Genomic DNA, 24,777 nt, shown 5'->3' with positions numbered 1-24,777 from the left:
GAAACAGTCGGGATAGAGCAAGATGAGCCTTAAGCAGAAATACCTGGTCAGAATTTGGAGGGAGAATCTGGAGAAGAAAGTTGGGGATAATGAAAGAATATTGAAGATCTGTGGGTTGGCCAAAAAGTTCTTTCAGGTTTTTTCTGTAACATCTTACGGAAAAACCCAAACGAACTTTTTGGCCAACCTGATATTTTTTGTTGTTTCAGCTGAATGTGATAGAAGAGCTTAATGGTTTAAAGGAGGCCTCTGGGCTTGGCCCCCATGTTGGGGTGATGTTTAAAATATTCAACAATCAATGAGTCATGGTGAATACCTACCTCACTGACCAAGACTCTGCCAGAGGGCACTGAAGTTGGGTCTAGCGCCCTCTGCTGCGCCAGACACTAAATATTTAGTGCTGAATCATGGGAGGTGGGGTTGGGATTGGTCCCAGGGCAGAAGGGAGAAGCCTCTCAGGGCAGAGGCTATTTGCCAACTGATAGAGAGAGATTTCAACATTTTAATGACCGGCATGGTCTTATCGATAGCACACAAAGCTGAATTCACTCCTCACTCCCTCAGGCTTCTTCTGTTAGGTGGGATGAGATGGGAACTTCCAAGAGGCCACAAGAGCTCAGGTGTTTCTGAGGTAAGATAGGGATCTGGATGAGTTCAGTTTTCCTCTTTGAACTCTAGCCTCAGTGATGGCAGGAATCAGAGCTCCTACATTGCCTTCCCTGGCTCTCCATTTGTGCTTGCCAGATATGGGGTCCCTAAAGGTCCAAGTTTTACCCTCCTGCAGAGTGGCGAACCAATTCTGACCTTTCTCATGCTTCCAAAATGCACCTCTGATCATTTTCTTTTTAAAATCCTTCAAGCTTTTCCCATTGCCTACTGGCTTACAGCCTTTTAGCTTGGCATAGGAGGTCTTCCATCATCTCTCTGCTGCCTCCCTTCCAGCCTTGTCTCCTATCATCCTCCATATGCATTTTCTCCTGCTGCATGAATCATCAGCCTCTCATTACCTCCTTATTCCAGGGTAGACTCACTCCCCAGTGTTGCTGGGCAGTGCCTTGGGGGACCTTATTGTAGCACTTACCACATTGAAATGTAAATGTTCACTCACATGTTTTCCTCTCCCTAGACTGAACTGTTGGAAGGGCACAGATTATATCTTTGTACAGTTAGTAGGTAAGGTCTCATGTTGGGGCCCAAGAAATGTTGATAATAGATGTGCATGAATGAAAAATGTTATCTCTGATAAAGGGGATTATTAATAATGCAAATGTAAGGTTACCTCTGACTTGAACTAAATAGATTTTTAAAAATGAACAGTGATTTCCCTGGTGGGGCAGTGGTTAAGAATCTGCCTGCCGGGCTTCCCTGGTGGCGCAGTGGTTGAGAGTCTGCCTGCCGATGCAGGGGACACGGGTTTGTGCCCCGGTCCGGGAGGATCCCGCATGCCGCAGAGCGGCTGGACCCGTGAGCCATGGCCACTGAGCCTGCGCATCCAGAGCCTGCGCGTCCAGAGCCTGCGCGTCCGGAGCCTGTGCTCCGCAATGGGAGAGGCCACAACAGTGAGAGGCCCGCGTACGGCAAAAAAAAAAAAAAAAAAAAAAAAAAAAAAAGAATCTGCCTGCCAACGCAGGGGATCCGGGGGTGAGCCCTGGTCCGGGAAGATCCCACCTGTGGCGGAGAAACTGAGCTCATGCGCTGCAACAACTTAGCCTGTGCTCTGGAGCCCACGAGCCACAACTGCTGAGCCTGTGTGCTGTAACTTCTGAAGCCTGCGGGCCTAGAGCCTGTGCTCCTCAACAAGAGAAGCCACCACAATGAGAAGCCCGTGCACCACAAAGAAGAGTAGCCCCCGCTCGCCACAACTAGAGAAAGCCCGCACGCAGCAATGAAAATCCAACGCAGACAAAAATAAAATAAACAAATAAATTTATTTTAAAAAAGGAACATATCAGATTTTCTGGTCTTTAGAGATACGTTATGGTGACTTCAAAAGGTGGTGATTTAGTGGTGATGGTTGCACAACTCTAGGAATATACTAAAAACCTCTGAATTGTACACTTTATAATGGTAATCTTACATTGTGAATTTTATCTCAATTCACACGTCAATTTCTTGGTTTTGACAGTGTACTGCAGTTATGTAAGTTACCACTGGGGGAAGCTGGGCGAAGGACACATGCGACATCTTTAAACTATCTTTACAATTTTTCTATTATTATAATAAAAAGTTTTAAAGAGTGATTAAATTAGTTTTCCTGAGCAAATATGTTTATTATTTAGTTAGGATTTATGGTTTAGAATGACTGTAGAAAGTTTTCTCACTTGATTGGGATCCAGTTACTGTTTTTTTTTTTTTTTTTGCGGTACGGGGGCCTCTCACTGTTGTGGCCTCTCCCGTTGCGGAGCACAGGCTCCGGACGCGCCGGCGCAGCGGCCATGGCTCACGGGCCCAGCCACTCCGTGGCATGTGGGATCTTCTCGGACCGGGGCACAGACCCGTGTCCCCTGCATCAGCAGGCGGACTCTCAACCACTGCGCCACCAGGGAAGCCCCGTAGGATCCAGTTAGTTTACAAAATTACGTAGGATTATTTATAAGTAGATAGATACATTTTAACATATGATACTTGAAAATACAGTAAGTTCAATTATATTCTAATAAGATAAATTAAGGGTTTAGAAATATCTCAGTAGTCTTTTTTGCATCCTTTTTTTTCCTGTGATTTTCTGTTCCTCTCCTTATAATGTTTCCCTGACATAATTAATTACAATTAAAATGAATGTACTGACAAAGTATGCATATCATAAATGGTGCCATTCTTATGTGTTAGAGAGTTATGTAATGACCATATTATGTATCTTAATTGTAATATGTGTTAATTGATCCATTTAAAAATTTATTGAGTACTTAACTGTGTTTCTGGGCTCTGTGGTAAGCACTTTATATGCATTCTTTCATTTAATCCTACCTATTTAATAGAAAATATTATTGCCCCTAGTTACAGATGAGTACAATAAGGCTTAGAGATGTTAAACAGCTCCCCCAATGTTACACAGCTAGTCAGTGTGGGAGCTGGGATTTGAACATGGGTCTCTGACCTCAGAGTTGTTCTAACACACTGCTCTGTGATGAAGCAGGCAGTATAGTCCAATGGGGAAAACACTGATGTTGGGGAGTCAGGAGACCTGTGTTAAATGCCTGACTCTGACTGGTTAACTTTGAGGCCTTGAGCAGGTAACTTAAGCTTTAAGATGCAACTTAACCTCTCATCTGCAAAATGAGGAGGCTCAAATAGAAGACCCCTCAAGTCTCTTTTAGCACAGACATTTGTCCGTGGCTCAGTAGTGTTTTTCTTTGTGTTCCCTCTGTGAAGGATATTCTTTATAAATGCAAATGTTCCTTTTAAAGTAAGAGATGTCAAAAAAGAGGTTGGTGACTGCTTCAGTCTATTATCTGGCCCTAGGTTTTGCAGAACACAAAATATAGTTTTATCTACTCATTCAACACATTAGATTCTGGGGGATTGACTCATGCTAATCAAAGTCATAAGAATTTTTTTTTTTGTAATCCAGAATCTGTTTGTTAATTATATAGTAGGGTACTGAATACTAGTTTCTGTCATTGTAGGCACTTCTTTTAGCATCAGAGACTTTGGAAAACCAAATTAAAAGCTTTTTTGGAAGGCAAAGAAAATCAAATCGTTTTGAGGGATATTCTTCTAGGTTGTGTAAAAGCCTTATAAACTATCTCTGCTCCATACTAGAGTTCTAGTAATGATGTATCTACCAGAATCAGTTTTTCTATCTCCCTTGAGAAGTACTTACTAAATGCTGATAAAGTCTTCTCTTTAGCCCTCCCCCATTTCATGAAGATTATGCATTAACATGTACATATGTTAATAATACATCTTCAAATTTTCTTTTTCTTTTTTTTTTTTAAGTTATATCCAGTCTAGAGGATACTCTGTTTACTTTGATTAGGCTTAGGTGTTTCTCAGGACTCTATTTGAAATGCCATTTTCCCCCCTAAGTTAGTGGACTTAGCCAGAGAACTTTCTTTAATTTTGTCTGTATTTCAGAGGGAGGCCTTTTTTTAAACTTTGATCTCAAATTTTAAGGGGGGTTCTGCCATAGTCCTCATATATCACTCTATCATAGACAGTATTATCTTGATGACATCAATAGGAGGCACACTCTACATATGCTATGCAATGTATTTTAAAGGTTTCCACTATTTTTTTGCTCTCAAGTTTCCAAATAGTGTTTTCTGCATTTTCTATAATGTAAACTTGCCTTTTATAAAAGTCAGTACTTGATTTACATAGACTAAAAATTCACTCTTTTATAGGTGTACAGTTCTTTGAATTTTTTTTTTTTTTTTTTGCGGTACGCGGACCTCTCACTGTTCTGGCCTCTCCCGTTGCGGAGCACAGGCTCCGGACGCGCAGGCTCAGCAGCCATGGCTCACGGGCCTAGCCGCTCCGCGGCATGTGGGATCTTCCCAGACCGGGACACGAACCCGTGTCCCCTGCATTGGCAGGCGGACTCTCAACTACTGCGCCACCAGGGAAGCCCCTCGGTAAAGGTTTTAATTTCTCCATCAAATCTGAATGAGATCCTTGCTGGGTAGAGTAATCTTGGTTGTAGGATTTTCTCCTTCATCACTTTAAATATGTCCTGCCACTCCCTTCTGGTTTGCAGAGTTTCTGCTGAAAGATCAGCTGTTAACCTTATGGGGATTCCCTTGTGTGTTACTTGTTGTTTTTCCCTTGCTGCTTTTAATATATTTTCTTTGTATTTATTTTTGATAGTTTGATTAGTATGTGTCTTGGCGTGTTTCTCCTTGGATTTATCCTGTATGGGACTCTCTGTGTTTCCTGGACTTGATTATTTCCTTTCCCATATTAGGGAAGTTTTCAACTATAATCTCTTCAAGTATTTTCTCAGTCCCTTTCTTTTTCTCTTCTTCTTCTGGGACCCCTATAATTCGAACCTTGTGCCCTTTTGTGGTCAGTCTCTTCCCCCTTCCCTGGATCTGTGTCAGCCACTAATCTGGTTTCTGTCCTTATGGTTTTGCCTCTTCCACAATGTCATATAAACAGAATCATACAATATGTAATCTTTTTTTTTTCTTGCGGTACGTGGGCCTCTCACTGTCGTGGCCTGTCCCGTTGCGGAGCACAGGCTCCAGACGCACAGGCTCAGCGGCCATGACTCACGGGCATAGCCGTTCCGCGGCATGTGGGATCTTCCCGGACCGGGGCACGAACCCGTGTCCCCTGCATCGGCAGGCGGACTCTCAACCACTGCGCCACCAGGGAAGCCCAATATGTAATCTTTTGAATCTGGTTTCTTTCACTTAGCATAATGCTTTTTTGAGATGCAAATTATATATCATAAAGTTAATCTGTTTAAGGTGTACAATTCAACAGTTTTTAGTATTTTTACAGAGTTGTGCAGTCATCAGCATAATCTAATTTTAGAACACTGATATCACTTCCAAAAGAAACCTTGTACCCATTAGCAGTACCCTATTTCCAGTCTCCCTCCTTCCAACTCTCTGCCCTAGGCAAACTCTAATCTACTTTCTGTCTATAGATTTGCCTATTCTGGACATTTCAAATAAATGGTATCACACTATATATGGTCTTTTGTAACTTTCACTCCCTCTTCCCAACTCTCTGCCCTAGGCAAACTCTAATCTACTTTCTGTCTATAGATTTGCCTATTCTGGACATTTCAAGTAAATGGTATCACACTATATATGGTCTTTTGTAACTTTTACTTGGCATAATGTTTTTGAGGCTCATCCAGGTAGTAACTTATATTAGTACTTCTTTTTTATTGCCAAATAGTTTCCCATTGTGTGGACATATCACATTTTGTTTTTCCATTCATCAGTTGATGGAAATTTGCATTGTTCCACTTTCTGGCTTTTAAAAATAATGCTATGATCATTTATGTACAAGTTTTTGTGTGGATATGTTTTCATTTCTCTTGGATATGTTATGAACATTTGTATACAAGTTCTTGTGTGGAAATATGTTTTTATTTCTCTTGGATAGATACCTAGGAGTGAAATTGCTGTGTTCTGTGGTAACTTGATGTTTAACGTTTGAGGAATTGCCAAACAGTTTTTCAGAGTGACTGCATGAGAGCTCCAGTTTCTCCACATCCTCTCCAATCATCACTGTTGTCTTTTTGATTATAGCCATTCTATGAGTGTGAAGTAGGATCTCATTGTGGTTTTAATTTGCGCTTCCCTGATGACTAAAGATGCTGAATATCTTTTTATGAGTTTATTAGCCATTTGCATATCTTTTTTGAGGAACATCTATTCACTTTTGCCCATTTTTAAAATGGCTTGTCCTTATTATTGAGTTGTAAGAGTTCATTATATATTCTGGATGCAGGTCTTTTATCAGACAGATGATTTACAGATATTTTCTCCTATTCTGTGAGTTGTCTTTTCATTTTCTTGATGATATCTTTTGAAGCACAAAAGGTTTTAATTTTGATAAAGTACAACTTATCAATCTTTTTTATTGCTTGTGCTTTGGGTGTCATATGTAAGAAATCACTGACCTAACCCCAGAAAATTTTCCTGTATTTTCTTCTAAGAGTTTTGTAGTGTCAACTCTTACATTTGTGTCTATGGTCCACTTTGAGATAATTTTTGTGTGTGATATGAGATAGGGATCTAAATTTATACTTTTACATGTTGACATCCAGTTGTCCAGCAGCTTTGGTTGGAAAGACTATTCTTTCCCCATCAAATTATCTTGGTCCCTTTGGTAGAGGCTCAATTGACCATAAACGTATGTGTTTATTTCCGGATTCTTCTATTCCATTGATCTATCTATATGCCAGTACCACACCACTGTCTGGGTTACTTCAGCTTTGTGGTAAGTTTTGAAATCGGGAAGTGAATCCACCAACTTTGTTCTTTTTTTTAAAAAATTAATTAATTTTATTTTATTTGCTTTATTTTTGGCTGTGTTGGGTCTTCGTTGCTGCATGCGGGCTTTTCTCTGGTTGCAGCAAGCGGGGGCTACTCTTCTTTGTGGTGCGCAGGCTTCTCATTGTGGTGGCTTCTCTTGTTGGGAGCACGGGCTCTAGGCACGCGGACTTCAGTAGTTGTGGCACGTGGGCTCTAGAGTGCAGGCTCAGTAATTGTGCCGCACAGGCTTAGTTGCTCCGTGGCATGTGGGGTCTTCCCGGACCAGGGCTCGAGCCTGTATCTCCTGCATTGGCAGGCGGATTCTTAACCACTGCGCCACCAGGGAAGCCCCCAACTTTGTTCTTTTAAAAGATCATTTTGGGGACTTCCCTGGTGGTCCAGTGGTAAAGAATCCGCCTCCCAGTGCAGGGGATGTGGGTTCAATCCCTGGTCGGGGAACTAAGATTCCACATGCTGCGGGGCAACTAAGCCCCCATGCCACAACTACTGAGCCTGCGTGCCTCAACTAAAGAGACTGCGTGCTGCAAACTACAGAGCCCATGCACTCTGGAGCCCACGCACCACAACTAGAGAGAGAAAACCTGCACGCCACAACTAGAATGTAGCCTGGTGGAAGGAAAGATTCCGCATGCCGCGACGAAGATCCCGCGTGTTGCAACTAAGACCTGACGGAGCCAAAAAAAAAAAAAAAAAGATCATTTTGACTATTCTTAATCCATTGCATTTCTATATGAATTTTAGGATTTGCTTATCAATTTCTGCAAAAAGTCCGGGTGGAATTTTGATAAGAATTGCACTGAATCTGTAGCTCAATTTGGGGAGTGTTGCGATCCCCTTAACAATATTAAGTCTTCTAATATATGAACATAGAATGTCTTTCAATTTATTTAGATTTTTTAAAACAATGTTTTGTAGTTTTCAGCGTAAGCATAATGCTTTTGAGATTCCTTCATATTACTGCATGTATCAGCAGTTTGTACCTTTTCATTGCTGAGTACTATTCCATTGTATGGATAGAGCACAGTTTGTTTATCTGTTAACCAGTTGATGGATATTTGAGTTAATTCTATTTTTGGCAGTTACGAATAAAGCTGTAAAAGATATTTGCATACAGGTTTTCATTTCATTTGGGTAAGTACCTAGAAATGGAGTTACTAGTTGTACATAAGTGTGTGTTTACCTTTATAAGAAACTGCCAAACCGTTTTCCAAAGTGGTTGTACTATTTTGCATTCCCACTGGCAATAAATGAGAGTTCCAGTTGCTCCAAATCCTGAGCAACACTTGGTATTATTAGTCGTTTTTTTTTAAAAAAAACTATTTTGATAGTGTAGTGGTATTTCATTGAAATTTTCATTTGCATTTCTCTAATGACATATGCTATGGGACATAAAATTCATGAAATCCTAGACTTTGGGAGTCACAATAAACATGAAAGAGTTCATTACTGGTTTTTGTGCAGTGTTCTTCAGACATATCTCATGGGCTGTCTGAGGTTGGGGGAGTTAGGGGACTGAGGAGCATTCTGATTGGGTGTGGATCTGAGTTCCCTGACCAGAAGAGCTCTACTTTTATCATTTTTTATATTGAATTTCCATGTAACACGTCACTAGAAAAAAGATACCTCTGTGAAAAAAATAATGTTTGAAAGCTAATGAACTCACTCTCTTTTTTAGAGGACAAAACTGAGACCAAGAGAGGTAAATTGACTTAAGCTCATATAGTTAGTTTGGAGTAGGCTCATAATCCAGTGATCTTTATTCTACATTATATTATCTTGTCATAAATAAAATTCTAGTATTTGTTGGCCCATGGAAGAATTATGATAAAAAGCATCATCAAGATTTATTAAAATCATAAGTATTTAAAAAAACAAGTTTCTGTTATGCTGAAAAATAGTACATAGAAACTAAGTCATCTTTCATGAGTTAGTTGCACTAAGGAAGTGTTTTTTTTTCTTTAGGAAACCAGTTTCTAGTACAAAACCTTTTAAAATTATGTGCTTGGTTTCTAAGTGGTGTAGAAAATGTGGCACTACTGTCAGAGGTTACAAATGACAGTACATTATGGAAATAGGTGACGGAACAAGCAGGGATTTGCCTTGGGGAAACAGACATTATATTTTCTTATCAGTTTTGACAAACACCGGCAGTGGCTCATCAATGTTGAAAGGGTAAAATTGAATTCATTAGGCGCAATCATAATGGTTAGAATAAGTTATATTTTATAAGAAGCATTCAGTTCTGAAATCCTTCCTTTATTGAGGTTTTTCTAGAAATTACTAGAGTGTGAAAGCAATTCTCTATTGATAGTTCTGAGATTGGCTGCAGGACTGATGAGTAAGCAGTGCATGGTTAGATTGAGCAGAATTTTATTAGAATGCCTTTGGTGGATTTGAGTAGAAGTTTTATTTAATAATGGTATTGTGAAAGGTGCATCATATTTGGATTCAGAAAACTTAAAGTCAAATCTTAGTTCTGCTTCATACTACCTCTGTGACCTTGAATGAGTCACTTCTGTGACTTTTTCATTTTTTTAAAAAATTCAATTAGAAAGGATGACAGTGATATCTGCCCAGGCTACTTCCCAGAGTCATATGAGGAGAGAAAAAAATAAGAAAAACATATAAGTTACTTTGTAAATTTTAAAGTATTGCTCAGCTATAGTATTATTATAAATAATAATTTTTAGAATTGTGATATACAAGGTTTTTAAAGTGGTTTTTCTTCCTGATATTTGGCCACAATTTACTTGCATTCTTTTTTTTAAATTGAAGTATAGTTGTTTTATAATGTGTTTCAGATGTAGAGCAGAGTGATTCAGTTTCATATATATCTATTCTTTTTCAGATTCTTTTGCTTACAGGTTATTATAAGATATCGAATGTAGTTCTCTGTGCTATACAGGAGGTCCTTGTTTACCTATTTTATATATAGTAGTATGTATCTGTTAATCTCAAACTCCTAACTTATCCCGCCACCCCCCTTCCCCTTTGGTAACCATAAGTTTGTTTTCTATGCCTGTGAATCTATTTCTATTTTGTAAATAAGTTCATTTGTGTCATTTTTAAAGGTTCTACATATAAGTGATAACATATGATATTTGTCTTTCTCTAACTTACTTCACTTAGTATGATAATCTCTAGGTCCATCCATGTTGCTGCATTATTTCATTCTTTTTTATGACTGAGTAATATTCCATTGTATATATGTACCACATCTTTATCCATTCATCTGTCCATGGACATTTAGGTTGCTTCCATGTCTTGGCTATTGTAAATAGTGCTATTATGAACATATGGGTGCGTGTATCTTTTCGAATCAGAGTTTTCGTCTTTTCCAGATATATGCCCAGGAGTAGGATTGCTGGATCATATGGTAGCTCTATTTTTAGTTTTTAAAGGAACCTCCATAATGTTTTCCATAGTTTCTGCACCAATTTACATTCCCACCAACAGTGTAAGAGGGTTCCCTTTTCTCCACACCTTCTCCAGCATTTATTATTTGTAGACTTTTTAATGATGGTCATTCTGATTGGTGTGAGGTGTTACCTCACTGTAGTTTTGATTTGCATTTCTCTAATAATCAGTGATGTTGAATATCTTTTCATGTGCCTGTTGGCCATTTGTATGTCTTCTTTGGAGAAATGTCTATTTAGGTCTTCTGCCCATTTTTGGATTGGGTTGTTGTTGGTTATTTTGTTTTTTGTTTTGATATTACGCTGTATGAGCTGTTTGTATGTTTTGGAAGTTAATCCCTTGTTGGTCACATCATTCACAAATATTTTCTCCTGTTCCATAGGTTGTCTTTTCATTTTGTTTATGGTTTCCTTTGCTGTGCAAAAGCTTTTAAGTTTAATTAGGCCCCATTTGTTTATAATTTGCACTCTTTTTGCCTCTGTCACATGTCTCTAGTTTCTGGGGGAAGTTCTGCTCTGTCCTTAGTCGTCTTCTTTCTCTTTCAAATAGGTGACCCTTTCTCACTGCTGTCTATTAGAAAAGATGACTGTGTTAGTTTTTTCTTAAGGACAAGATGAGTTGTTTTTTTTTTTAATTTTTTACAGATATTTAGCTTAAGAAGCCTGGCTGAAGTATTAAAGCTATAAACTGCATGTAGGTTTTCTTATTTGGTATTGAATTTTCCTTCCTCATGGTTGTAGAGTTTCTTGTACTACTGCCTTTTCTCTGGGCTCTCCGCTTCCTTTAGGTGTGTTTGACACCTAATATACTTTTGCCTTGGTCATGCCCATTTGTTGGTTTGTAATGGAATTCATGATACCTTATCAAGATTTAGTTTGTGGAGATGAATGGTGGAATCATATATCTCAACTCCCCCAATACTGACAAAAAGAGATTTCATTTGCTGATCTGACTCCTGTGTCTTAGATGGAGTTAAGGGTCTTTGTCAGTCTTCAGAAACCGTAGACACTGGAAACAACTTTCTTCTGTGTTGGTGAAATGGAAGTATTTTCCGTTTCTGATATCTGAAGCTGATGAAGTTGTAAATTGTAGTGTTGTTTCTTTTTCTTCCTGGTTAAGAGAACAGAATTTTACCAGAGGGTTTTCAAAGTCATTTTGAGTGGCCACTGTCTGTCTTATTTCTTTTTATTCAAGTTAATTTTTAAAAAGTTGTATATTTTAAATATTACTGATACAAATGAATATCTTGGAGAACAGTCATATCTGGCATGAAATACTGTTTCATTGTTAGGAGATTTATTTATGATTTTTGTTAGGCTTGCCTTCATCATTTGGAGTAATATTTTTAAAGTAACAAAACATTTCATTTTTTAAAATTAGAGGCTAGTTTTTAAAAAGTCACTGAATTTAATTCTGAATTAAAGCAAAGGAATAGAAATACTAGTGTGTTCATGGTTTATTTAGAGTTACTACTGGGTTACGTTATACTTTGTATTTTAGAAAACACCATTTGTGTACTTCAATAAAAAGGATATATAGGTTACAAGTTTGAGATTAACAGATACACACTACTATATTTAAAATAGATAAACCAAAAGGACCTACTTTATAGTACAGGGAACTATATTCAATATCTTGTAAAAAGCTATAATGGAAAAGAGTTTGAGAAAGTATAGATGTACATGAAACTGAATCACTTTGCTGTATACCTGAAACTAACACAACATTGTAAATCAACTATATTTCAGTAAAAAGAAAAATTATATATAGGGATACTGTGTTAAAAGGCAACAGATAGTCATTTAAGGAATATTCTTTTCAGTGATGATGTTCTAGGGTTATTTTGTTCATGACAGTCTTTCCTGAGGGTTGGGAAAACAGAGCCTGGGATGGAGTAGATGAAGGTGCCTGTGCCAGTTGAATTCCTCATTGAGAATTCAAAGGTTGGCATATGCTGTAATCATTCATATGTAGGGGAAAATCATATCTTGGCCTAGAGAAATCTAATTTCTAAAAATACTACAGGGCCAGCATTTTCAGTGTGCATTATTGTATGCTCCATAGTATATTAAAAACAAAAATGCTGGGTCCCTAAATACAGCCTTGCAATTATAACCAAAAGCTTACAGTGTTGAATACTAAGTAGATCAGAGAAATTCATAACCAGCAAAATCGGGTAGTTTGAACAGCTTGATCAGTAATTTGGCTGCCAGTAGAATGACTTCTCTAAAATATCACTTATCAGACTTAATTATGGCGGGAATTATAATGCAGCTTTCATATTTTTCACTCATGTATACATTAAATTGTATTCTAAAAGTGTCACAATTTTGTGATAACAGTGTATTTTGTGTTTAGATGTTTTACACAAAAAATGTGCATTAACGTATTTTAAGAAGAGCAGGTTCTTCTGCTTAGGGCTATAGGGCATCTTTGTGGGCTCTTAAACATTTCTGATTGTAGGCATGTATCTCCTGACCAAGCTGTGAGTACTGTAGATTTTAATAGTTGTGTGTGTGTTTTTAACATAGCAACATAAATAGAATATATCAATTAAAGCATTATCAGCTAGAGTAATATAGGTATATCTTGAGTCACAGAATAGATGACTTTCTAAAAAAACTGATTGTAAATGGAAGAGTTTTTAAATGAACTATTCATGAAAATCTGTAGCAAATCCTGTTGTTAAATGAAAAATCATATGTAAAGTAATACATAACTCAACCTAGTTTTCATGGTAAAGGTGTTGTATAACCAGCTAGGTAAGATAACTCTTTCTGGAATAGCAGACAAAAGCCAGTGGTTTATCTAAGGGCATAAGCTCCATCGGAAGTTGCTGACAGGGGTCAAAGACAGCCTGCTTTGTTTGCAAGAGGTCCTGGGCCTCGAAATGCTTTGGGGGCCAAAAAGAGACTGACAGTAAATGTAAGGACTCTCAACTCTACTGAAAGGGAAAAATCTTGGGAAAATGGAGATTTATTTCCATGTTTAAAGAGACAGCTGAGAACAATTAGGTAGTCTTAAAAAATGGTGGGAAAAGCAAGTTTTGGGAAATCTGTATTTGAGAAGAAAACCTCCAAAAGTAATATTTAAAAATCAGAAGGGAAAATTTATACACTAATCCTGTATTCTCTCCAGGCATGAAAGGGCCTGTAGCTGCTATATACAAGGCAATAGGCAAAAGACTGAATATTATATTCCACCTCTGCATGTGTTTCAGTAATGATAGTATTTTTTTTCTATAACATGAAAGGAGTATTAGTACTATATATAAATAGGGAAATAGCTATAGTTACCATATTTTTAAAAAGTATATTCAGGGCTTCACTGGTGGCGCAGTGGTTGAGAGTCCGCCTGCCGATGCAGGGGACACGGGTTCGTATCCCGGTCCGGGAAGATCCCACATGCCGCGGAGCGGCTGGGCCCGTGAGCCATGGCCGCTGAGCCTGCGCGTCTGGAGCCTGTGCTCCGCAACGGGAGAGGCCGCAGCAGTGAGAGGCCCGCGTACCACCAAAAAAAAAAAAAAAAAAAAGTATATTCAGATAGTCTAAATTTGGTATTATCAGAAATTATATACAAATAGTTACCATATTTTTGGCTAAAAAAATTCCACATTTTGTCATTGTGTTGTATTGGAACTCACATATTTTGATGAGTTGTCTCAAGCAAGGGTCTCTAGAAATCTGCTGCTGTCAAGTAAACCCCTATAAAATCTGACACAGCAGGTCCTGGAGTGCCTTCATATTACACCTACATTTACTTGGAGGAGATGTGTGCTTGAATATTTTCAGGATAACTGTTCTCAGCAGCTCTCTGCCAGCCCCTTTCCCTCCTTTCAACTCTATTTTCTTAGGAACTTCATTTCTCTCAACTCCCCCTTCTACATGATGATCTTAGGTCTCAGGGATTTTTTAAAAAAGGGGTCTTTTCTACTCAAAATATTTTTGGGGGATTCTAGTTCCAAAGGAATCATTTGGTTAAAGGTAATTTTCCTGTAGGGTCTGGAGGAATGGAGGAGAATCTAAGGGACCATTTTATATTTTCTTTTTTTAATTTAATTTTATTTTTTTTGTGGTACGCGGGCCTCTCACTGCCGCGGCCTCTCCCGTTGCGGAGCACAGGCTCCGGACGCACAGGCTCAGCGGCCATGGCTCACGGGACCAGCCCTTCCGCGGCATATGGAATCTTCCCGGACCGGGGCACAAACCCGTGTCCCCTGTATCGGCAGGCGGACTCTCAACCACTGCGCCACCAGGGAAGCCCCATTTTATATTTTCTTGATGGAAGACAAAGGATGTAGAGTGTCCTGAAGGAGTACATGCAAGGTGAGTATAAGAAATGATTAAAGCCTTTCAGGAAGCCTGGAGTAATTGGAGTTGAAGAGAGTAAGTTCAAGTGTAACACAGAAGTAAGTGGTTTATTAGGTACATATGTTTTATACTTCTCAATTTCTATTGAATAAAATGAAAGCTGCCTCATCCAGGGCTCATGCATTTTCCACGTGAGTTCTCTGGCCATGATTACATGGAAGCACAGGAGACATCAAATAGAGCAATTTGAAGTAGTAAGTGATAGGGAGGAGTAGCCTAGGAGATCCTGAAATGGTATCGATCAAGGAACAACAGGGAGAGGAGAAACCTTTGAAGTAAAGGAGGCCTGTAGCAGCAGGTGAGTGTATGATGGAGTAGCACTTATTTAGTCGGCTTGGCAGAAGAGGAACTAGGGCATTAAGATCAGCACCTAGGAGGGAATCAGAAAAAGGGTGGGTAGAGGTGGAGTAAATGTAAAATCTGGATTATCAGACATGAACTATCTTGGGGAAATCAGTAAATTCCAGTTCTTTGCATTGTCCCAGCCTCTAAATATAATTGCACCTACAATTTGAACTCTTAACTCCCATATACATTTAAATTGATTCCTGGATTCTGATTGGGCAGTAAAGATACAGTTTATGCTCACTTTCAAATAGTGGAGCTGTTTTAAAAAAACAGGTTTTACACCAAATTAACTGTTCTCGTCATTACTATTATAATTTCCGTTGTGTTTGCCACCAAAAATAAAACTGGCTCTAACACACAAAAATCAAACACAAGAATTCTGAAATTCCTTTTAATTTGGCAGTGAGCAAGTCTGTATGCATGTGATTTTTCCCACTAGTCCTTGTGAGAACTTAATCAAATGAGTGATCTTCTATGTGTGAAAGAACTTTAAACTCAGAAGGATCCTCATACACAGTGTGGACTTCAAAGTTTTAGAGACTAAAAAAAAGATATTAATTGCATTATAACATTAATTTCCTCTTAATTGAGAAATCACTCAGCATGAGACTTATGTTTAAACAGCTGTATAAACTAAGTCATGGTCAATTCTGTTTAGTGCATTCATTGTCTTGCTGCACGAGGTGTGCTTTCTCAGTGCAAACAATTTAATTTATTCTAACAGTTGTCCTAGTAGTTAAGTAAATTATTCCCCCTTTTTAATGAAGAGTTGCTTATCTATTATTGATTGGCAATAGAGTTTCTAGTCACTTTACTTGATTAGAAGATTGAACTGTTAATTGATATTAGCATCAGATTTCTTAGAACAGAGGATAAATAGGATCAGTGTTCTGCTTTGTTGAACATGGACTTTCAGTGACTTAACTACAAATTTGAAGTTAAATCTTATTAGTACTATGCCTCATTAAAGTGCTTAGAATGCCTCAGAGAGAGAGGACTTGGAATGGATATCATTGTCACCCATAAAATACTCAATAAATATCTCTTATATGCTAGGCACTAGGCCAAGTACAGAGGATGAAGAATGAAGAAGAAAGTCAGGGCCACCAGGATCCAGGTGTCTGGGGAAGAGAGCATTGTTGCTGTACGCTCCTTCTTGGACCATTGTCAGTAATGCAGATACTCTTCTCTGCTGAGCATTTTTCTTAATCCAGTGCACCTAGGCAGTCCATACCAGTTGCTTGGCAGTGAAACCTGTCGGCCCGTTTGTCTACTTATTATTATATTGAAAAGTCCAATTGGTAAAGACAGATTTATTAGGAAAAAATTACAAATTAAGGAGTTAATTGGATTGAAAAATGCCGAAAGATATTAAACCTTTGGTCTTTGCTTCAGTTGGAATGATTCATTGATTTTCAGAAATATCTGAGTTTAGATAAAAGCAAACTCAGAAAGCAATTTCTCACTTTGGAAAAACTTTAATTTCTAAATTAGCAGTAATAGGAGTCACTAGAAGAAATTAGAAATATTTGTTTAATCTTTGCATGGGGAGAGATTTCTAAGCATAAAGATAATGGAAGAAATAAAAAAGAAAGAGATCAGGGCTTCCCTGGTGGCGCAGTGGTAGAGAGTCCGCCTGCTGATGCAGGGAACACGGGTTCGTGCCCCAGTCCGGGAGGATCCACATGCCACGGAGCGGCTGGGCCCGTGAGCCATGGCCGCTGAGCCTGTGCGTCCGGAGCCTGTGCTCCACAATGGGAGAGGCCACAGCAGTGAGAGGCCCGCGTACTGCAAAGAAAAAGATAAAAGAAAGAGATCAAAAGATATATCACATGAAAATTAAAATTTTCTTCATGTCAGAGACATCAAAAACAAAAGCTAAAAGGTAAGCAAAAATTCAGGAGAAAACTTTGTAGCTAATATGGTAAAAGATTTATATCCTTAGTAATAATAATAAAAACTCCACATATAAACACTAAAAAATAACCCAATAGCTCAATGGGGAAAATGCCACAAAGTGGACAGTGCAGTTGGGAATTACAGTTGGCTAATAAACATGTGAAAAATGTTTACTTCACCTTCATTCATAAGCAAAAAACTATAAATTAAAATGAGATGCCAGGTATTATGATTTAAGTTAGCAAAAACTAAAAAATAATTCTCAATTATGGTAAGAATACACTGAGTAAAAGCTTAAATTGGTGCAGTCTTTTTTGAAAAGATTGGCAAGTTTATTCCTAGGTCACTCTCCCAAGGAAATGATTAAAAATACAGGAAAATAATATTTATACTAAGGTGTTCATTAGAACATTATTTATAAGAGTGAAAAAATTAAACTTATATATAAAATAGAAGAATGGTTAAGTAAATTATGGTATGTCAGAAGATAGAATAATAGAGTTAATCATGTATACAAGGATCTGATAATTTGAAAGATAATTTTATAAAAATTTAAATGTGTATTATAATCTGAACTATAGAAAAATATCAAAAGATACACTAATTTCCTGTGACTGCTGTTGTTACCACAAACTTGGTGGTTTAAAACAACAAGCATTTATTCTCTCATAGTTCTGGAGGCCAGAGGTCCAAAATTAGTATCACTGTGCTGAAATCAAGGTGTTGACAAGGCTGTATCTCCCTCCAGAGGCTCTAGGGGAGAATCTGTTCCTTGCCTCTGCCAGCTTCTCGAGGCTGCAGGCATTCCTTAGCTTGTGGCTGCATCACTACAGTCTCATTTATGCTGCCTTCTCTTCTGTGTGTAACCTCTCTTGCCTCTGTTGTATAAAGACACTTGTGATTGCATTTGGGGCCCACCTGGATAATTCAAAATGATCTCCTGAATTTAGTTTAACTTAATCAATCTTATAAAGACCTTTTCCAAATAAAGTAACATTTTCAGGGATTAGAAATGATATCTTTGGGGGCAATTATTCAGCCTATTACAGAAGGTTATACATCAAAATTTTGATGGTTATTATCTCTGGGTGTTGTGATTATGGAGGATTTAAATTTTATATCTTATATCCTTGTCTTCCAGGAAGACTCAGGGAAGTAATATTAACTCCATGAGCTTCTCTCAAACTGTATCAGATATGATTTAAACCTTTTTGAAATCTTTGACTATCAGGTCACTCTGCTTGGAGGTTCAGAAGGGATTTAAAACATTAGAAATATGACTTTTTTCCCCTTCAGTTTTATGATGGTTATTTGATTTAGAAGTTGTACCCTATCAGGACAGATAAACAGAACTCCATTATTATTTGTCCTCCTATGGATTACTTTTCAAAGACTTTTAACCACTAAACTATATTTACTAATAATTAAATTTTCCCATTTTAATTAATGAAGGACATATATACATGCCAACTAGAATTTCTGATCATTATGAATAGCCAAATACAAAGAAATCTTGAGTCAATATAGAATTTTCACTGGGCTATTTGAAATATTGAAAATACCTCATAGATTATCACTATTATTCTCTTTACTGGTAGTGGCTTTAATGGACATCTTTATTCCTAAATGTTCTGAGAACTCTGGGTTGGGAGCACCCGTAGAATTTATTTCTTAAAATATTTTAAATAAATATTTTAAGTTATTCTTCTCTTAGGGAAGTGTAGTATGACTATAATCTACAAAATTAATCATTGAATCAAAAGTTAAACTTGTAGATTCCTCCATCATCTTTGATAAAACCATCTCTGCTTTTGTCAGTGTCCTTTAACTTTTGGACATCGTTCAGAATTTGTTTTTATATTATTAGCTACCCCAATCTACCTTTCATCTTCAACTCACTTTCTACTTTGCTTAAACTGTCTTCTAACTTTAGAAAGAAGCAAGTGTTCCATTTCATTTTGATGGACAGATAGCAATGTGGTGAAATTTTAAGATGTAAAGACAAGAAAGCTTAGCTGTGTTTATAACTGTAGATGCAAATAAGATCTCATCTGTTCATTTCTGCTCAAATTTGGTAGTTCTTGAAGTATCTTCATTCATTTCCAGAGCCATGCTGGAGTTGGGTACCCCAGGTTGCTGGAAGGTTGAAATTATTCCCATCCAGCTGAAGATTTCTATCACTAACATTGCTGCAGTTGCTACTATTATGAAACCCTGTTATTTTCTACTCTTTTGAATTCCCCAAGTTCTTTCTTTAAGAAGTAAAGAAAATGAGGGGGAACTTGAATATTAGGTTTGAGACTATATAAAAAATGGTTAGCTTGTGGGGTAGAGAGTGGATTTCAATTCCTTTGTTTACTTTGTTTTGTTAAAGGTCAAGGTGGCCTTTGATAAGTCACATATAACAAATATAAAACAAAATATAGCAAATACATGTTACATTTTACAGTAGAATTGTAACATGGCAGGAAGATTTCCTGCCTCAAGTAGTAAGTGTGATATAACCAAGTTCAAGATCTCATTTCTGCGGTTTATTGAATGCTGCAGTATCTAGCTTTCCCTGATTTTATACATATTGGATAATATCTCCATAATTTATCCAGAATAGTATTACTTCACCAATACTAGTTATTTTAAGTGAAATAAATTGACTTTCCTTAGTATGGGTATAAATATGTACCCTGATTACCTGGGGATTTTAATTTTATTATTTTTAACCTTAAATTACATTTAATTATGGTCAATGTCTTTGACTGGAATCCATGTGCTTGGGAAATACGCTTGCAAAATGACCACAAAATAATAGGGTTAAGCAAATCTATAATTTTGAAAATCTCAAAAAGCATTCCAAGACATATTAGAATCTTGACAAGTCTTGACAAGGATGCTTATTTTTAGTATGACCAGAGGGAAGTAGAAGTGGAGAGGTCAGCGTTTATGTCCAAACCGCATCAGCAGAATTAGGGTTAGAATTCTTTGTTTCACATAGAAGTGTTAAGATTTTTTTTCTGAGCCAGTATTTCTTCTACATATTGAAACGTATATTAACTGTATCTGTTTTAATACTTAGGGGTCAAATGGATTGTAACAGCCTTAGGCCATATGTTCATAAACTTGAGAGTCATGAAAATAGATTAGGAGAATGCTTTTTCTCCTATAGGATGAATTACCACAAGATGAAAACAGCCTTGGAATTGCTGTCGAGTTAGGAACCTAGTTAATTTAAGAGAGAAGGTGTTACTGAAGTAACATTCTGCTTTTTATTGCATCCTGCTATAATGATACTGCTAGGCATAGGAGAAACAAAAATGTACATATATATATTTGTTGAATTTTTTCCCCTGAAGAACTTTTCTTATAATTTTCTTGGAAATTGGGAGGGATGCTGTCTTTATTTTCATAAATGCGCCAAAAGGAGATATTTGAAGAAAAAATATACATCTGAGCATATATCAGTTTTAAAAATAAAACGTTTTATGCTAGAGAAAATACCATATTTCCTCTGTTTTGTCCTAAGATTCCAGCCATTTAAGCTTCCAGAAGGTAGAGTATAACTAATTTGATAAATTTCTATGTTTCAAAAAAGGTTGCTGTAGGAGAGAGCTCAGATATCCATCAACTGGTGAATGGATAACCAAACTGTGGAACAGCCATAAAATGGAATAGTACTCAGCAATAGAAAGGAACAAACCATTGATTTATGCAACAACATGATGAATTTCAAACGCGTTTTGCTAAGTAATAGAAGCCAGACACGAAAGGTTTTGGACTATATAATTCTATGATACGACATTCTGGAAAGAGCAAAAATATAGGGACAGAAATCACATCAGTGATTATCAGGGGCTGGGGCCTGGGAGAAGGAATTGACTAAAAACGTACAAGGCAGCTTTTCTAGATGGTGGAAACATTCTGTATGTTCATTGTGATAGTGGTTATATGATTGTAACATTTGTCAAAGCACATTACTTAAAAAAGGTGAATTTTACTTTTTGTAAATTGTATTGTACTCCACTAAATCTGACCAAAAAAGTGTAAGGTATACCGAGAGGGTCCTCAACAAATATTAATTTACGGGAATTAGATTAATATCTGCTACCTGCCAGCCATTAGCCCATTGTATCAAAGTTCTTACTTGCAAGCAACAGAACTGACTTTGGCTGATTTTAACAGAAGAGAAATTTATTGATAAGACATTACACAGCTCAGAAAACTTATAGGGAGGATACAAAGCAGGTTTGGAAAATGGACAACAGCAAGGGAAGCTAGAGAGCACCCAGAACCAAGAATAACACTGTAGAGCCTGTCTGGAAAAGACACTGCTGTCTCTGTCTCTGATGCCACAACTTGCCCCACTGTCACCAAGGATACCGGAAACTAGGTACCAGCGTCACATTCCTGCCATTTCTGCCCCTGTACACTTGATATTGGTGCTGCAACTGTCTTAGCTGCCTGTGTCTGCCACCAGCATGTATTCTCTTTGGTCCCTCCTTCTTCACTGTCACAGCTTCAGAGTCAAGGTCCAGGGTAGAAGTGTTTGGGTGGCCAAGCCAGAGTCATATGCTGTATTCCAGCTGCAAGGAAGGCTAGGAAAGTGAGTGTCTGATGTTTTCAGTTTCTACAGTATCTCCCACCAAGACCCAGAAAGTTAGAAAGCAGTTATGCTGGGCAGAAAAATCCATTATTTCTATGCATCCATCAAAATATGAACTAAATTTTAAACTTTACTTTCTGTAGCCCTTATCCTGCTAGTGAATAGGCTAGCATTCTGTTAATTTTTATTATTGTATGATGCTGTTTATGATTGTCACAGTCGAGTTTCATATATGATCTTTGATCTTTAGGCTAATTTTTGAAAGACTTTTCTTTTTTTCTTAGAGCAGTTTTAGATTTATAGCAAAATTGAGAGGAAGGTAGAGGGATTTCCCATACACATGCATACCTTTCTCCATTATTAAGGCTGCTTTTTTTCTTTTAAAATTTTATTTATTGAGGCAACATTGGTTTGTAATATTATATTTCAACACTACAGCGTGCCTACCACCAAAAGTTTAGTTTCCATCTGTCACCATACTGTTGATCCCCTTTACCCATTTCTCTCACCTCCTAACCTCCCTTCCCCTCTGGTAACCAATACTCTGTTCTCTGTATCTATGTGTTTGTTTTTGTTTGTTCACTTATTTTCATTTATTTGTTTGTTTTTTATATTCCATGTACAAGTGAAATCACATGATATTTGTATTTTTCCATCTGATTTCTCTCAGCATAATACCCTCAAGCTTTATTCATATTGTCACAAGTGGCAAGATTTTATCTTTTTTATGGCTGAGTAGTGTTCTACTGTATATATATACCACATCTTTATTTTATTTTATTTTTTAACATCTTTATTGGAGTAAAATTGCTTTACAATGGTGTGTTAGTTTCTGCTTTATAACAAAGTGAATCAGTTATACATATGTTCCCATATCTCTTCCCTCTTGCATCTCCCTCCCTCCCACCCTCCCTATCCCACCCCTCTAGGTGGTCACAAAGCACCGAGGTGATCTCCCTGTGCTATGCGGCTGCTTCCCACTAGCTATCTATTTTATGTTTGGTAGTGTATATATGTCCATGCCACTCTCTCACTTTGTCCCAGCTTACCCTTCCCCCTCCCCGTATCCTCAACTCCATTCTCTAGTAGGTCTGCATCTTTATTCCCGTCTTGCGCCTAGGTTCTTCATGACCATTTTTTTTTTTTAGATTCCATATATATGTGTTAGCATATGGTATTTGTTTTTCTCTTTCTGACTTATTTCACTCTGTATGACAGTCTCTAGGTCCATCCACCTCACTACAAATAACTGTTTTGTTCCTTTTTATGACTGAGTAATGTTCCATTGATATATACCACATCTTATTTATCCATCATAAATGGATAAATTTATCCATTCATATGGTTGTTTCCATATCTTGGCTATTGTAAATAATGCTGCCATGAACATAGGGGTGCATATTTTTGAATATTTTTTTGTATTCTTCAGATAAATATCCAGAAGTGGAATAGCTGGGTCATATGGTAATTCTGTTCTTAATGTTTTGTGGAGTCTCCATATTGTTTTCCATAGTGGCTACTTCAGTTTACATTCCCACCAACAGTGCATGAAGGGACATTCCTTTTTCTCCACATCCTCACCAGCACTTATTTCTTGCTTTTTCAATAATGTAGGCTGATTTTAGTTTAAAGAATAATTCTGAATCTGCAAAGAATGACCAATAATATGTGCTTCAAACATGGTGAGTAGTCAGTAAATGTTGTTAAACAAATCCATAAAAGTTAGAAAAAGTATATTTTTCTATAACCAAAAAAGTGTGCTTAAAGATACAAAAATAATCAGTACACAAAGAGAGTGTACCATGATCAAGTGCTGGAATCTCAGGCTAGATCATCATTTGGAAGTGCATTAGTAGACTATTATATCAGACGATGAAATGAGAAAAATCTTGGACTTGTCTTCTCGCAATCTGCTAAGATGACCACCACATACATGCACTAGTAAGGAAGGATGTTCCGGGAAACCAAAGAAAACATGATGGGGGTGGGTAGACATTGTGTGGAAGGAAGTGAGGCTGTAGAAATGAAAGGTAGAGAGGATAGTGAGGAGCAGGAGATAGAGAAGCCTCTTGTCTTGCTTTCCTAAGAGACGGTGCCCAGGTTAAGGAGCAGCATAAAATGGAGCATGCAGATTTGAAAGACTTCTTGCTGGAAGAAAGGCAGAGATAGAGAATGTGGGGTTAAAAATGGATAATGATGTCTGTCGACATTTAATTTGGCTCTTATGACATGAAGTGGAGGCACTTGACTAGGCAACCTTCAGGGCCTCTAATCAGCTGCACATTCACCCCATGCAACAAGAGAAGAGGCCTTGTTAAAAATCTTAGCACAGTGGAGAGGAGAGGGAGACAGCAGCTTTTGACCCTAACGTGAGACCCTGCAAAAGTTCTGTTCATGAGAAATTCACTTTCTTCTCTTTCAGATCTGGTTAAGAATGAACACTTGGATGTTTCACTTCATGTGGATTTAGTTAGCATCTTGGCAATCCTACTTTTTTTCTGAACAATGTGTTTGTTGTTAGTTTCATGATGTTGGTCGTGTTTGTGCTTTGTAACTTATTGCTGTTTTCCCATATACAAATAGATCATTTATGCACTTTCTGAGGTCTTACCTTAATCCTGACTTTCTAAATGTTCTTAAATGTCCCAGATATATATCAGCACACTTTGTTTACTAGCATTTGCCTTTTAAAAAGTGAAATATAAAAGACATAATTTAGTTACCATACAATTCACCCTTTTACAGAGTACAGTTCACTGGTTTTTAGAATATTCACAAAGTTGTGTGTCTATTTCCACTTTATATTTTTATTTTCACCACCCCCAAAAGAAACCCTTTACCTATTAGCAGTTACTCCCCATTCCCTCCTATCACCAGCTCCTGGCAACCACTTATCTACTTTCCATCTCTATGAGTTTGCCTGTTTGGGAAATTTCATACAAATGGAATCATGTAGTATGTGGCCTTTTGTGAATGACTTCTTTTACTAGCAAAATGTTTCCAAAGTTCACCTGCTTGTAGCCTGTATCAGTACTTCATTTCTTTAAAAAAAAATTGTGGTAAAACATAAAAAATACAAATTTTATCATATTCACAATTTTTAAGTGTACAGTTCTGTGGCATTAGGTACATTCACATTGTTGTACTTCATTCCTTTTTATTGCTGAATAATATTCCATTGTATGGATAT

At 37.4% G+C, this 24,777-nt stretch overlaps 1 protein-coding gene across 3 annotated transcripts in view; it reads left to right on the top strand.

The window, feature by feature from the left end:
• Positions 1-24,777, top strand: part of FRMD5 (FERM domain containing 5) — a 341,523-nt gene that overhangs the window by 11,427 nt on the left and 305,319 nt on the right. The window lies entirely within an intron of this gene.

The sequence above is a fragment of the Pseudorca crassidens genome, chromosome 1 (genome assembly GCF_039906515.1).
Source record: "Pseudorca crassidens isolate mPseCra1 chromosome 1, mPseCra1.hap1, whole genome shotgun sequence".
Classification (NCBI taxonomy): domain Eukaryota; kingdom Metazoa; phylum Chordata; class Mammalia; order Artiodactyla; family Delphinidae; genus Pseudorca; species Pseudorca crassidens.
The sequence above is the reverse complement of the archived record's forward strand: the minus strand, read 5'-3'. Positions and strand labels throughout refer to the sequence as shown.